The sequence below is a fragment of the Rhinolophus sinicus genome, linkage group LG07 (assembly GCF_036562045.2).
Source record: "Rhinolophus sinicus isolate RSC01 linkage group LG07, ASM3656204v1, whole genome shotgun sequence".
NCBI lineage: Eukaryota > Metazoa > Chordata > Mammalia > Chiroptera > Rhinolophidae > Rhinolophus > Rhinolophus sinicus.
The window spans coordinates 109,620,558-109,636,229 of NC_133757.1; positions in this window are offsets into that span (position 1 = coordinate 109,620,558).

Consider the following 15,672-nt stretch of genomic DNA (forward strand, 5'->3'; position numbering starts at 1 on the left):
TGAGACGGGTCAAGTGGCCTCCTCGGACCTTCCAGAGTGTCCTCCATGGAAGTTGATCATAATAATTCTCACACTGAATGACGATGATAGGTGTTTGCTTTCTGGCTTCCCCTTCTAGACATGGCATCATCAGGCAGCATCATCTTTGCTTCCACCATATTCCACGCCATGCTTTGTGCCTTTACAGGGGCACAGGGCAAATTGTGAACTTGAACTGCCAACCTGAAGCCCTAGGTCAATATTAAAGCTGAATACTTATGCTAAAGGGGAAACCTCAAGATACAGAGAGACCAATAATCTCAAATTTGTTTGCTAAGCAGTGTGTGTGTGTGTGTGTGTGTGTGTGTGTGTGTGTGTGTGTGTAATGAGAATATGTACTACAAGCTTTCTCTCTCTTCCTATCCTATATTATTCCCAACATCACTAAAGCTATGGAATTTTTATTTCTCTCCCTGAACATCAGATATTTCTCTGTTCCTTTTCAATAAACTCCCTCATTTTACTTCTTCCCTTCTCTTCCAGATTTCCTCTACCTCAGACAAGCTATGAGCCCTAAACCTTCCTTAATTAAACTTTGAATGAACTATAGTTTGTTTCATGTTGGAGACAATACGGAGGACCAGAAAAGACCGTTCAGTTGAAATGAACAATCTAGCCCCATTCTTCTTCAAAAATAATAGCATAACTAAAATTATAGAACGTTTCACATGTGCCGGTGATCGGTAAGCACTTTACTTACATTTATTCATGGATTCCTCACAACAATCTTATAAGGTAGGTGTTATTATTATCCCCACTTTACCAATGAGGAAACTGAGGCACAGACAGGGGAAGTAACTTATCCAAGGTCATATGGCCAGTAAGTATGGGAGTCAAACGACAAAACCAGGCAGGTTGGCTCCAGAACCCACGACAGCCCAGTCCCACTTTCTACTACTAGGGCCTTTTACTTCATTATGAAATGAGGTCCATGAGAATATTGACCTTATTTCAACATGTCTAAGTTGGAAATGATAGGATCTTAAGTTAGAAGGGACCTTGTAGTCAAACCTAACTCAATTTCCTACCCACTGCAAAATCCCTTCTGGAACTTTCCAGATTGATGAGTGGTCATTCAACTCGGCTTGAGTACTCCCAGTGACAGGGAAGAAATACTGCAATATAAATGTGAAATATAAACTGTTCATAAATAAATTATTGCATAATAAAAATATGCCTAATGGCTATCCTCCCCTAATATGTTCATTGGTAGTTTTTTTAATATCTAAACTTGTCTTGATAAAATTGTTTCTTTAAAAAAACTTGGTATAATTTGTCTTGAGACACCTACATTTTCCTTTTGTACTTCCTTATTAATGGGCTTATTTTCAGAGAGGAAAGTACAGCAAAGACGAAAGGGAAAAAAATAATCACATTTGCTCATGCTGTTGTTGTTTGGGGGTTAAAAATAAATGCTAACAGTGTGTGAGTGATCTTTTTAATATTTGCCATTAATTTCCTACATACACTTTTGAAAAGCTATTATGGTACTGTTTTCTCCTACTATTTAAAAAGTCTGTTTGAAATGAACTACTGGAAAAGTTAGGATATCATAAATCATGCTAAATAGAAAAATTTCTTTGATATTTAATCCCCAATTAGGATGAAAATATCAATTGCAGCTGTTCATTACGTACATTCTTAGTGTTTATGCCACAGCAGGGGAAGAAAACCCAGAATCCCATAATTTTGGAGAAATGTCTAAACACTAGTGTTACACAAAACTTGCAAGTACAGACGGTCCTCGACTTACGATGGAGTTACATCCCGATAAATCCACCATAAGCTGAAAGTATCATAAGTCAAAAATGCATTTAAATATACCTAATCTACGGAATGTCGTAGCTTAGTGTAGTCTACTGTACTGTGCTAAGAACACTTACATTAGCCCACAGTTGGGCAAAACCATCTAACACAATGAATACACTGGAGAGTATTGGTTGTTTAGCCTCCTAACCACGTGTCTGACTGGGAGCTGTGCTCACGGCCACTGTCCAGCATCATCAGAGAGTATTGTACCGCATATCACGAGCCCAGGAAAAGATCAAAATTCAAAATTTGAAATATGGTGTCTACTGAATGCATACCACTTTCACAGTATCATAAATTCATAAAAGTTGTAAATGGAATCATTGTAAGCTGGAGGCTGTCTGTATGAGAGACAATGATGCCGCCACATCAAAGAATGTGGGTTCTGCAGTTACACTGCCTGGGTTTCAGTCCCTCCAGTTTCTGCCGTTTTGGGATATTGAGGACATTCGATGTTCTTACCATAATGCCTAGTACACTAGAAAAACCAATGATATTTTCTACTCCAATAAGATCTTTTTAGAAGTGTTGGCAAAGCTTGGGGCTGAGAATGAGGAGTCAGGCTCAAAGTCTTATAGTCCAAAGTTGTCTAACCTTGAATTTATCCAAAAATAAAAATAGGGGGAGTAAGGTAGCTCATGATTGACATATCAAAGCACCGAAAAGACAGCCAGAGCCCAAGGAAGTACATGGACTCAGTAGGGTCAGGTGTGGCTAGGACTCATGTCAGGAAAGACACCAGCAGCCATGGCTAGCCAAACGCCAGAGGTCCGCTCCTGCAGTCCTCAACACCAGAGGAGCGGACATGCTTCCCACGCCTCAGGTTGCTTGAAATTGACCTATCTCCTATATGTCTTTCCTTGTCATAGAGGAATGGCCCCATACCAGGCTTCCAAAGATATGGACTTTGGCTCTGGGTCTGCCCACTGTCAAATTTCAGGCAGGTCACATTTTCTGAACCTCATGTTTTTTATAATAACTTTCTTTTTCTGCTTCCCTTAGTGTTATTGAGATACTGTGTGGGAATGTGCATTGAAACCAAGTTTCTGAGTACTAGCTATACAAATGTCCTATTTTATCCCTGCTACTGCTGGTTTCTAATACAATTACTGACTTCCCAGGATTTAGCAAGCAGGGGCTAGGAGGCAGGCTGATGCAAAAGCAAATGGCCACATATGATAACAAAATGCACAAACTTTCTTTTCTTTTTTTTTTTTTTTTTTGCCTCACAAGCCTAGCTTAAGGCTGGGCACATACCAAATGCTAACAGAGCCCTGTGCACTGATTTAAAAGGGTTCACTCTGCCTTGCATTTTCAGGAAGTACTTAGAGCGCACTTTTTCAGTGGGTGACAATGTTGACATCAAAAGCTCAGCGTAAAACATCAGTCCAAATAGAAGGAATGCAGTCCTAAAATCAACTAGAATAGCAGAGTGAAAGAGGGCAGTTTCGACAGGTGCTTTAGAGCAAGGGAGCCACAGTACACTTTGCAATATGCTCAGTGACATGAACACAGTCACAGGTGATCTTTGTACTAAACTAGTTGCCTTTCCTTGTTAGGCAATTCTCTAAAATCTCTCTATATTAAAATCATAAATATAGAAGTTTCCCTAAAGTAAATGAGGCATTATGCCATTTTTAATTATTACATATGGCATTTTCTCTGTCTTAATGAAACAATTAATTTTGTTCAACTGAGTGATATTGTTGATGAAAAGAATGACAGATGTGTGGCAGTATGGTCACAGAATCCTCGAAGAATCAGAGAATTTTACAGACAGAAATCCAGAAAAAGCCTGACCCAAATCCAGTCTCGTACTCACAGTATACAAATAAGTCTCCATTTGAGAGTCAAAAAGCTGATTTCTGGTACCATCTGAGCCATGAAATAGCGGTGCAACCCTGAGTAAGTCATCAGAACTTCCTTTGACTCAGTTTATGGTTCAGGATAAACAAAGAACTTCCAATTCAATGATACTTTACATGAAGTTTACTATGCTGGCATTTGTTTATATTATTTTAAGCTGATAACAATGTATTCCAGCAGAGTATGGTTTTCTTTTCTACTTTTGACAACAAATAGGGGAACAGGCTATATTTTCATTCTCTCTGTTATTGGGAAAAAAAACATTTTCTGAATAGGCTGTAAGCAACCTGAAGGTGGGGTCTGGGGTGAATTATTTTGTGTCTCCCTTGGTCTACTAAGTACTAGACAAAAGTGAAGGGCTGTAGAACTTCATTGTCGAGTGTTTCAATGTACTTTGGATGAAAGCATACTGCTCTGAAACACCACGGGGAAAAAATTCCCAATGTAATGTATACTTCCAATGAGGTGAGTTTTCATTGTGTTGCCCAATACCCCTTTATTCATACTAACACACAAGCACACGCACAAACACACGGTTCATATTTAGTTTTTCACCACACTGTGCTATTGGGGTAGTGCCTTCCGTTGTCAATTTGTATTCAGAGCAGTAGTACCCACAGCTGCTTCTCCAGAAACGTGAATGCCAGTTAAAATGGATGATGTAAAGACAGAGTATTCTGGACATCCTATTTTATGACTTGGAACCCACAAAATGTCCAAGAAGTGACAGACATTGCAATTTCTCAAGGGAGTCATAACTAAGCCAATTTACAAATGGTGGACTTGAACTGCCTGAATCTCAGCTCCACGACCAATTGTGTCATTATCTTGAGTTCTAAGCTCTATGGGGGCTATTTTACAGGTCCAGCTGAGATTCTCACTCCTCGCTTCTGATTTCTGTCCTGCAAGGTCCCCTCTCCTGCAGGACCATGGAGCTCCCTGCCCTGGTGGCAGCAACAAGCTCCACCACACATGTGATTCATTTTCCTCCCGGAGTAACTCAAGATGAGATTTTTTAGAATTCAATCTGTGTCTCAGTAATTCAATTAGAAGGGAGTAAGCGAAGCTTTAATTCTATCATAATTAGTTTCATGTGTGAACGTATTAACGCATTGTTTCACTGGGAAATATATTAGGTAAATAAAGTGGGGGATGTGGTGGGTAAGGACAACAAAAGAATGTCCCCGAAGGTTGGTGGCTGTTCCCCCCCATGTAGATCCAGGAGTGGCTTCATTAAGGCATGCAGTTTGGGGCAACCGATAACTGGTCTCCAAGCATGAACTTGAAACTACATCCACACCCAGATTCTGTCTCTTCTTAAGCAAGCAAGGACTGGTTTTGCATGCCCTACCCACACACATCTTTATGAAAATGTGACCTTTTCACTTACTTTCTGGGTTCCACATGGAAAAAGTCAGCCTTCTCCTGTTAGTTATTAAACCAGCTGTTTTAATACTCAGATTGAGTTGCAAGTGCTTTCCCTGCGAGCTGCATGGCTGGCTCCTCTTTGTTTCATAAACTTGTCTCGTGCTTTCCACAACCACTGTGAAGTTGGTAAAAGATCAATACTACTTCTTTAGTTTCGGACCCCGGAACAGAGTAGTGGAAGACTTTCTGTGGTCACAGCAAGGTTGTCTGGACTATATAATCTCATCTTTGCCAATACAATGTCTTACCAATTCAAGAGACAGCTAGAGCTCTCTAGTTTATGAAAAGTGTTGACCATTATTTCCTAAAGAAAAATCACCCAAGCCTTTCCTGAAATGTTAGTACCGTGCTGAGGAATTGGCTTAAAAAAAGAGAGTGCATGTGTGGTGGCAGACTGTGTGTTGGGGATTGGAGGGGGACTGCTGATTCTGGTGAGCCTGTTTTCGACTATGTTTCATATTGGCTTTATTCTTTGGGCATTACCCCAATAATTTTTGGCCTTTGTTTATTTTAAAGGAGGTGGGGAAAGATCTATAAGGGTGGGAGAGGAATATAGTTGCCCACAAATGGAATGAATGTGTGCTCTTCCTGTGTTGTACAACAGTGCTGCTTGTGCTATTGGCATTGGATGGTAGGGATGAGCTCCCCTATATTGCAAAAGCATTTACAAAACTAGTATAGTTTAAAAACAAAGAACAAACATTGGTAGGAAAATGTCCACACTCATAGGCAGTCTTAGGCAAGTCTGACCTGACCCATTATAATCAGTTATTGGGATGAAAGCAATTGTTAAGACGGGGAAGGGGACAGCCACCCCCACTCCCAAATCTTGATGGCAATAAGGAGCCCAGGACATCCTAAGGTAGGTTCTTTGACTTTCAGGAACACCTCGGTAAAGCACATTGCAAGAAGTACCCTTCCTCTTTGAGAAACATACATGCTATAGCCGCATTATGAGCCCAGGCCAAAGGGACCTGCCAGTTGATGAGAAAGTTAACAGACTTGGTGCAACAAAACCTAGGAGAAGGCAGCCAGTGGGTTTAGGTGTAAGAGAACAATAGCTCTACCCTGTTGATGGCCCTCGTTTGTCCTTGTAGGTGCTATAAATATGAGGCCCCGTGCTGAATTTTTCACATAGATTACTTTTAATAATCCTTAGACACAAAGTACTATTATTATTCTTGTGAGACAACTGAGGCTCAGAGAGATAAAGTCATGTATTCAGGTTACATGATGAGATGGCAGAGAGAAATTCAACACCATGTGTTTCTGACCGGAAGACCCTTCTCTGACCGTTTACCTTTGTCTACAGGACTAGCGGTGGGTGTCTGAGCCCCTTATTTACCTCTGACTTCCTTATTCATCCATCCCTCTATGTTTCTGTTGCCTAGTTCTTAAAATTTATACCCTATACCAGGATCGGGGTAAGGGAAGGAAAGGTGCTAGTGTCTTTCTCTTCAATTGCATACCCATTTCACTTTTCTACGCATAAGTTCATTTAAGTCTTAATCATCCCCAAGCAAGAATATTTCAATGTCAGGATCTGCCACAGAATAAGGACTTAGTTCACAGTACTAAGTTCAGTAGTGATTACCCAAATTGCTCAAGTTTCCTGAAGCCTTGATAGTGTAGAAAAGTTAAGCAGAAAATGCTCCATTTTTGTTCTCTGCCCCCCACATCTCTCAGCACACTGATGGGTCCTCATAAAATGTCCTACTCAAGTATTTCTTTGACATCCAAAGGGACACTTCAGTTCCAATGGAACAGACAAGGAAGAGAGCATTTTTAAGGCAATTCTTTAAAATACACACAGTAGAGAACGGGGAACAGGCATCCTACTATATCGAGGTCAAATATGTAGATCTCACTAACTAGCAATTTGATGATGTTTCAAGAATCTGAACAATATTTATGTTCTTTTTCTTTTTTTTTTTAATGCTGTTAGTACCATGCCTTTCCTTAGAAAGGCAGTTTCTTCTTCTTTACTTTTGAAACATTACATTCGCTTTGAAGGGATAGATTGTGTTTATTAATATTACTAGTATCTTTTTAAAGATTTTATTGGGGAAGGGGAACAGGACTTCATTGGGGAACAGTGTGTACTTCGAGGACTTTTTTCCAAGTCAAGTTGTTGTCCTTTCAGTCTTAGTTGTGGAGGGCACAGCTCAGCTCCAGGTCCAGTTGCCGGGTTGCTAGTTGCAGGGGGCACAGCCCACCATCCCTTGCGGGTGTCAAACCGGCAACCTTGTGGTTGAGAGTACGCACTCCAACCAACTGAGCCATTCGGGAGCTCAGCGGCAGCTCAGTTCAAGGTGCCATGTTCAATCTTAGTTGCAGGGGCAGAGCCCACCATCCCTTGCGGGACTTGAGGAATCGAACTGGCCACCTTGTGGTTGAGAGCCCACTGGCCCATGTGGGAATCGAACTGGCAGCCTTCGGAGTTAAGAGCATGGAGCTCTAACTGCCTGAGCCACTGGGCCGGCCCAATATTTATGTTCTTGAATTAAGCAGTTCCTCATCTAAAAATTTATCCTAAATCTGTATGCAAATATTTGCATGCACAGAAATGTTCATCATAGAACTGGATTATAATTTGAAAATCAAGTGTCAACAATAGGGGCTTGGTTAAGTAAACTATGACACAACCTTCCATTGTACTAGTATGCAGTCAGAGCAAGGGGCTCTATAAAAGAATATTTAACTATTTGAATAAATAATCATGAAGTAGTAAACAAATGAAAATATTTCAAGACAGTTCTGTTCAATATGGTATCTACTAATCACAAGTGGCCATTTCATTTTGTATTAATTACAACTAAATAAAATTAAAAATTGAATTCCTCAGTTGTAGAAGGCACATTTCAAGTATTCAAGAGCTGCCATATTGAACAGTGCAGATATAGAATATTTCCATCCTTTACAGAAAGTTCTATCAAAGGGCACTAATGCAGAATATAACTTTATTTTTTTTCCAATGTATGTGTGCACATAAAAAAAATAGAAAGAAATATGCCAAATAATAATGATGATGCTCTTGGGTTGCTAGGATTGGACAAGGGTAGGCAAACTTTTTCTGTAAAGGGCCAGATAGTAAATATTTAGACTTTGTGGGGCATACAGTGTTGCAACTATTCAATTCTGACATTACAGCATAAAGCAGTCACTAACAGTACAGTGCTCTTCTCCAACAAAACTTTATGTGCCAAAAACAACAACAACAAAAAAAACCTTTATGTGCAAAACCAGGTAGTGGACTGAATTTGGCTCACAGGCTATAATTTACTGACTCCTGGATTAGATGATTGGTGAGGTCTCTTTTCTGTGTGTGCACATATTCATATATGAATTTAAAAAAATAACTTGCATATCTTTTATTTTTAAATAAAACTCACCAGAAAAGTTATATATCTATATAGATAGATATAGATATAGATAGATATAGATATAGATATATAGATATATATCCAGACCTGAAAAGTCTGGGTGAAGCTACATGGAATTCTTCTCACAGTAATAATGTTTATTAAATTATTCAAACTCTCAGTCACCAAGGATTCCACGTTACTCCTTCTCACCCTGTCACTGAGTCTGTCATAGCACTCTTTCCATCTCCCACTGCACAAAGAACACCTGCCCTAATGCTCCTGAGATGTAATGCCTCTTAATTTATTAACTTAACTCCTCCAGAGGACAGTGCCTGGGTGTTTGTCTCTGAGCTTGCCGAGATGGAAATGCACGTCTTAGAAAATGGCTCTTGGAGAAGGCAACATCTGCACCATTGGCCTCACCTGTTGCCGGTAGAGTGTCCTACACAGGAGTCTTCCCAGGGCACATTTTGTGATGGTGAGTGTGGTGATAATCTTGCCAATCAAAATAATGTCAATCCCAGTGGATATCTAAATATACAGAGAGCTTCCGTGGGCATTTTTGGTCAGCGCATTTGACGAGCACTCCCTCTACGGCCTGCCAATACTCTGAAAGGGGACCTGGACCAAGAGTCAGGCTGTGACTGGTCTGTCACCTGCAGGAGAGGTGGGCACTCATCTGCTGGTTTTCAAACTGCATTTCTTCAGTGTGGGAGAAGAATGAAAAAGAACTGAATGTTAGGGTCCAGTCCCTCCCTCTGCTTCAATCAGAGCAGTCCCCCAGATACCTCCACTCTACCGATGAGGTTTCTGAGATCGATTTTGATCAAAGGATTCTGCAGCTTCTTGTGGGTGTGGGTGTGTGTGTGTGTGTGTGTGTGTGTGTGTGTGGAGAGGGCAGTGTGGTGGGGGTGGTTGGTGAAAAGGTGGTGAAAAATATTGGCTAAATTAGTTGCCACAAAATGGTAGGCCATGATCTCTAGCCACGTTTTATTTGCTCCAAATGGTGGTATCAAATATTGAAATTTGAAACCAATGTTTAAAAATCAGAAAGCTTCACATTTAAAAATTTTTTTAAAAAGCAAAACAAAAACCTATGGCTCTACCTCTCTTTAAAAATCAGAAAATCCAGCGACGTTCACCTCACAATCCATTATGACAACAGTTAGCTTGTTCTTAGAAGGAGCTGCTCCCTTTAGACAGGACATGTCCTCTCTCTCACCCTGTCCCCACCATTCCCTCTTGCATGATTCCCGGTCCTCTCCATTTATTCACATTACCTGCCTTAATTGACCCTGTAGCCATTTGAGTTCAAGCCCCTGAGGCTAGATGATTGTTAAAGCCCTTGCCTATTCCCATAGTCTATTGGATTTCCATTATATTTATGGCAATTAGTACTAAAATTAAAGCTAAAATCCTTTCCTCAAAGTCATCCTGAGCTTATGAACATCTTAGCTGCAAATGTTCTGTTCATGTTAAGTGTTGGGGTCAGGAGCCATTTTTCTCACGAACAAAGGTGTGTGAAGCCCCCAGCCAAGCAAACAGGCTTTCCTCTCAAAAAGTGCTATGTGGAGCTGCAAAGGAATCGTCACTAGGATTGCCCTCCGAATCTTTTTTGTTCCTTTCTCACTTCTGGCAACAAGGTAAGATTGTACTTTCTGACCTCCTTGAAGTGGTCTTAGCTAGGAAGTCATGAGCAAAAGTGACATGGCAATTCTGGACCTTAGCATTTCACATGATCTAAGACCCTGGGTACTCATTTTCCTTGAGAACAGAGATTGGCAAAGTTCAAAATGGTGGCTATACCATCAGCCACCTCACTCCCTAAGTGACCGGTGAACAGAGATCTTTACCAACACAAGACAGACATCTACTGTGAGTAACAAATAAAACTGTTGTTTTGAGCCTTCTGGTTTGGAGTTGTTTGTTACTGCAGCATATCCTGACCACTTACGTGTCCTGACTGAAAACACCACTTTCAAGCCCCCAGAACCTACACTCCACACTCCATTTTACACGAGCCAACCATGCTTCTTCTTTCTTTGAAGTCCCTTCCCTCAAATCTAAGCATAAATTTAGAATATTATTAAGCAGCGCCTGCTGTCACTTCCTCGTTTCTTGGAGTTGCTCTGCACTTGATCTTTACTACCCTTTTCCCTCTGTTATATAATAGATTGGAGGTCACATGTGTCTCTTACTTTGAATAATTCATTTCCACAGAATCTCAGTATTTCAGTTAGAACATTTATTTCTTTCATTTTAATATTTCATCATTTTTGTCCTAAATGTATGACCTTAACTGGTTGCCATGCATTTCATTTCTTCTTGTCTTCAATATTTTAAAAGTTTCAAAGTACAAGCATTACTCATAGCGCGTGTAAAAAAATTGTTCACTTTTAGTTCTATATTATTTAATTGTAACTCAGTGTCATTAGAATGATTATTTTTCCCCTTCTGATTTCTTTCTGCTTTAGCTCCAGTCTTCATCTTTCTTAGAATATATCAATGCTTGGCATTTGGCCACAGTGCCTACAGCTGGAGCGGGGAACCATGTGGCAGTAAGACCTCTGGGTCTTTTTCCGTGTCAGACTACCAAGGTTTTCCCCAGAGTTGTTAGTTTTGCTAGAGGCACAGAAATCATCCTAGTAAAACACAGGCTGAAGAAAGTTTAAACATTGAAGATAATGTTTTCTTCATCTGTTACTACTGCAAAGAATTTTAGACTAGAACTTTTTTTTTAATACAACAGCTTTACTAAGGCATAATTCGTATATAAAGAACAGCACATATTTAATGTACAATTTGGTAAGTTTGGACCTATTCAAACACTCGTGATACCATCGCCACAAACAAGGTAATAGTCATATCCAACACCTCCCCAAGTTTCTTTGGGTCCCTTTGTTTTATGTTTTTTCCTGTGGTAAGAACACAACATGAGCTTTACCTTCCTGACACATTTTGAAGTACACAATACAGTATTGATAACTATGTTGTACAACAGATCTCTAGAGCTCACTAATCTAGCACAACTGAAACCTTATACTTTTTAAATAACAGCTCCCCAATTCAGTTTTTAATGAATGACAACTAACACTTCTTCTATACTCAGCCATATGGCAGGCAATAAGGATCTAAGAGCTTTATACTAAGTATCACCACATCTTGTGAGGGAGGCCCTATCAAGTCCCCATTTTCCAGATGAGGAAAGTGAGGGCTCAATTTACCAGTTATTCAGTTTACCCAACTCTACAAGGGACAGACAGGTTCTAGCTAACGTAAGGGTTGCACATGCTTGACGAGGAGTGAGGAGTGAGGGAATGCCTCACTAATCTCCATGTTCATTAATTTCTTTTCATTTATTTACTTTATTGTGGTAATCACACTTAAAGTGAGATTTAACCTCTTAACACATGTTTAAGTGTACAATACAGAATTATTGACTATAGGGATGATATTGTACAGCAGGTCTCTAGAACTTACTCATCTTACTTAAGTGAAACTTTGTGCCCTTTGATGAGTAACTCCCCATTTACCCCCTTTGCCCCCCTTCCAACTGCCCTTAAGTCTATGCATTTGACTTTTTCAGATACTGCGTATAAGTGGAATTATGCAGTGTTAGTCTTTCTGTGACTGGCTGATTTAATGCAGCGTAATGTCCTCCGGCTGTTGTGTATTGCTTCTATCTCTACCCCTAAGCTCAAACATGCCAGCCAGACACAAGGCCCAATCCCTTCAAGATTTACACCAAAAGCCCTGCATCTGTTCACACCAAGATTATCACATGATGAGTAATGTGATAGAAGATGTGATGAGCCACAGAAGAGGTGAAAATGAATATAACCTCCCTTTTTGCCATCTTACCAGCATCTCCTCCTCTTCCCACCTCACCCCTCACCATCAAGAGCCCCTGGGGTGAGTGGTCCAGTCCCTGCTCAGTAAAACCTCCTCAAAAATGGGGCTCTTATATCAGCTGCAACAGCAATAACATATCCTCTGTATCGTTATACGCAATAACTGACTTTTTTTTGTTGTTAACTATATTATCACCTGAACACTGACTGCAGAGGCAATACCTAAGAATTACATGTTGGCCCTTGGTTAATTTTAAGAAGACATCTAAAGTAGGAATTCTTTAACTCAAACTTAAAGTCAATTAATTAGAAGATAATGAAGTATGATTACTCAGCTGTGGTGAACTTTGTAGAGATTGAAAAGATTACAAGACTAAAACCAGTTAGGGTTCTAAGGTCCACATTACTGAAATGTTACAGGTTTAGACATCAACAAATGTCCTAAGTTACAATGCAAGAGACAGGTGTTCCTCTCAACATCTCTGACTATTTAAGGCTCCAACTTACAAGGAAAGAATCAGAAGTTAATTTCCTGAAGCCAGAGGATAATTTCCTTTTAAATTCCTTTGCATTTCCTCTTCCTTTCTTGACCTTGTCAATCTTTTATCAACATTTCTTCTTTATTCCGTAGTTGTTAACTTGTTTCCTCTTCCCACCGTTTCTAATGTTTGAGTGAGAGCAGCTAACTTCCCTTATCTTCATCTAAGTCCCCATCAAAAGCCATCAATCTATAGGTTAAGTGCAATCTGCTCCTTTTTGATGTTATGGCAGACTAGGAGTCTAGCCATAGCTCTGTGTAATACAATAATGGATTTCAGCTCAGACATCCAGTCATTCCTGCTCTCTGCTGACTGGTTTAAAAATTGGCAGGGCTGTACTGATTGAGGAGATTGAAGGCAATGAGCTGAAGCAACTAGTCTTAACGGCACTACAGTGGGAGTCAAGTGACTAAACACGGCCTATACCTTCTCTTCTTTCTGTATAGCTTTCCTTAACATCTGTATATAAAAGCAATCCCTGTCTTGCTTGACTCCATGCCTCACAACGTCACTCACTACCTCCTTAAAAATGCTCTACTGTATCCTAAACACAACTTTTTAATATCACTGCTTACAAGTCTTTTACAAAGTGAAAAATCCTAACCCAAAGTAAGACTAGAAAAAAATATAATTTCAATTTAACATTGTTTATGTGAACCAGACAGTAAAACATCATATATGTTGTTGGGACCTCACATCTAAATAATGATATCCAATCATACTCTTTTAATGCTCTATTTTTAAAGTGTTTATTTAGCTCACATTTTCATTTTGGTGATGCCAGGTTAGCTTTACCAATTGGACCTTGAACCATAGTTGCCCTATCATCGTTTAGTGATCCCAACTAGCCACTGAATCTGAGCTTGGTTTGTGTTGGGTTATCTTCCTAAATGTCTACTATTCCTTCTAGTCCACTTGCTCCCAAGGCCTTTCACGCTTACCACATCAGCTAGTTGATATTTTAAAACATGACGAACATACGCACACTATTTTCAGTTCATATAACTACCCGTGCCTGTGCAAATTTTTTTGTATAAAAATAATGTAATTTTAAAATAATGTTTAAAATCACATTTAGCAAACACAAAGCTTAATTACTCTACAGCGCCATCTAGTGATACTGGCTGTTGCACCAAGCGTCGCAATTCATAAACCCATTGGAGACGGTGTTTCCCTCAAGTTTTTCAGGTCTTAAAATGGACAGATCGAAATTTTAACAAGTTCTCACTATGCTTCATCAATAGAACATATCTTCCCATAATCAACGGAAGTAGACTTAGCCTAGTACCAACAGGTATAATACCTTCTTTTTAATTTCAAAAATTTATTATAATTTTTCATTCTTACTGATCTTTTTTCTTTCAAAATGGGTGTAATTTCTCTCAGTTATTGCTTAGTTTTCACATCAGATCATATATATCACTTACAAGTGTTTATTATGTACCAAGCACTGACATAAGTGCTTTAGCATATATTAACACAATTGATTTTCACAATAACCCAACAAAATGGTTGCTATTAGTATCTACATTTTGTTTTGTGGGAAAACAAGGGACAGAGAGTGCCTAAAGTGACACAGCTAGTAAATGTTTACCTTTCGGAGTATGTGTTCCTTTTATTTTGTTAATTCCCCTTTGCAAAGCTCATTTCCAGGGAATAAGAACGGTTGTTAGGAAGGCTACTAAATTTTTCAGTACTTCATTAAATCAAACACTATTGACCTAAAAAGATAAATGATTTTACCTCTCTCAGGTCAGGTTGGAGAGAATCACAGCTCCTTCTATAGGTATAAAGGAAGCGATATAGAGAGACAGTTTGTCACTTGGAATTAAGATCATCTCTATTCTGGCCTGGAAAATTAGCCACCTATAGCTGTCATCCCGATTATAATGTATGGCTGAAGACATGAGGAAACACCCCAGATTGATCAAAGTAATAGGATTACAATATGGTGGAGATGATAATATGAAAGTGATAAAAATCTAAGAAAATTAAAACCAGGTTGAGTGTATTATACCCTGCCCACTCAGTAAGAAGATGGTCATCACAGAACTTAGAAAACAAGACAAGAATTGGATCAGGTTTATCCAAAACTACCCAAGAGTTCTGAGTCTGGAACCACAGACATTTTCCCTGAACAGAGAGGTATGCTCTGTTTTAGGACAAGGGTTGTGTATTTGATTTTTCTTGGCTTGAATCACATATTTTTCAAAATTGTCTGCCTCTCTATGAACTAATTTCATGCTGACTGACTTGGCAAGTGTGTCAGTGGTCAATTTATTTCCTCTCAGTTCTAAATCCACCCTTCATTGTCTACTCTATGAGAAGGAAGAAGGGCCCTGTAAATATTTTTCTGGCATGATGTTATGCGTGTCAATGGAGGGACACGGGAGGAGGAAGGGGTTTGCCGTCCTGGTTGTGGTCTGCTCTCTCCTCCAGATTCCTGTGTGTGGCCTCTCCACTGCCAGGCTCCTACAGCATGCAACAGCCGACAGCACCCAGTGGCCAGCAGCTTCCTCCTGCACCTCCCCAAGTAATGTCACAATAAATTCCAAGGTATGATGCCTCTCTGTGGATGGCTTCCGTGATACCCCAGAGGGCAGGTTTCCAGTAAGATCTACTGGCAAGGCATCCAATGAGCCATGGCTGCACGCTTTCCCGCCAAGTCTGTTTCTCCCTTGGGTGCTTTATCTCAGCCCTAGGGGAAGTGGCTGCTTCTTACATCTGCTAGTCCTATATACCCTAGAGTTATTCATACTTCTTAATAGTTAATCC